We start from the raw sequence: 1,175 nt of genomic DNA on the forward strand, positions 1-1,175 counted from the left end.
TCCCCAAAGGTGTTAAACTACCGAATTAGGGGACAGGGATATCCCCCCCCCCCCACACACACACACACGTCCCTCCACGCGCAGGCCTGGAAAGACTCGGAAATTATCATTTGTCCACTTCCCTAAGTGGGGGCTAGAGACTGGCACGCCCCACGGGGCTCAATCACCCACCAGCCCTCTGCCGTTCAGCGCCTGAACGGCTCAGCAGCGAAGTTGGATCGCCCTCTGGGAAATAACACCACGGCCCTGCACCGCAGGTACCTTGACCAAGATTCTCCTAGTCCCAAGAAGAGGCCTGACACTTAGGGGCGTTTAGGCGAGGAACTCGGTCTGTGCCACCTGCTGCTCTGGGCCCGCCCCCGGGGGTGCCAAGCTGTGCGCACCGAGGGCAAACGCGAGGGATGCTCTTCCCTGGCGACAAAGTGCCCCTCAGAGATCGCCGCGCACCCCTCTAACGCGAGCTGGGTGGTCCGCGCGATTCCGGAGCCGCGGGAGAGAGCTCGACCCGCGCTTGGGAACCCGGCGCCCTCGAGTGCGCTGGGGGCCGAGTCACCCAGAACGCTCCGGCAGAAGGCAGGTCGGGGCACCGGAGAGAAAAGCCTGGTGGAGACGGGCGTAAGAGGGCGCGGAAGAAACTGGGTGGGGGCGCCCGGCGGAATGCAGCAACGGAGGGGACAGTCCAGCCCCGCCTAAACTTTCGCAGACAAGGGGGCCTTGGAGGAAGTCAGGCGGACACCCCAGCAGCCAAAGGAGCGGCGGGGCGCAGGCTGGACACGAGAGGCCCCCGGGTCGTGCCCACCCTTCGGACCAAAGCGAGTGGGCATCGCGGAAAAGGCGAGACCGCCGGGCCCCGCGCTGAGCGCCGGCTCCGAACAAGGGGGCGCGGGCGCAGATCCCGCAAGCTGGACGGAAACTTGACCCCATTGCCTGGCCCAGCTGCGCCCGGCGCCGGGGACGCGGCCTGGGGCGGCTGCAGGCGGCCGGGCCAGAAGTGAGCGCAGAGATATCCCCGGGCCAGAGGTTGAAAGAAATGCCCACGCAGTCCGGGTCCGGGTCCGGGTCCGCGCCCCGCAGCCCAGAAGACCCCTCCCCGCCAGGAGCTCGACAGTGACTCGCGCTCGCCGAGACGAGGCGCTCCTGGGCGGCGCGGGGCTGCGCGGAGGAGCCGCCCCCCG

This window comes from Condylura cristata, unplaced genomic scaffold (assembly GCF_000260355.1).
Source record: "Condylura cristata isolate star-nosed mole 26May11 unplaced genomic scaffold, ConCri1.0 scaffold00001, whole genome shotgun sequence".
NCBI classification, from domain to species: Eukaryota; Metazoa; Chordata; class Mammalia; order Eulipotyphla; family Talpidae; genus Condylura; species Condylura cristata.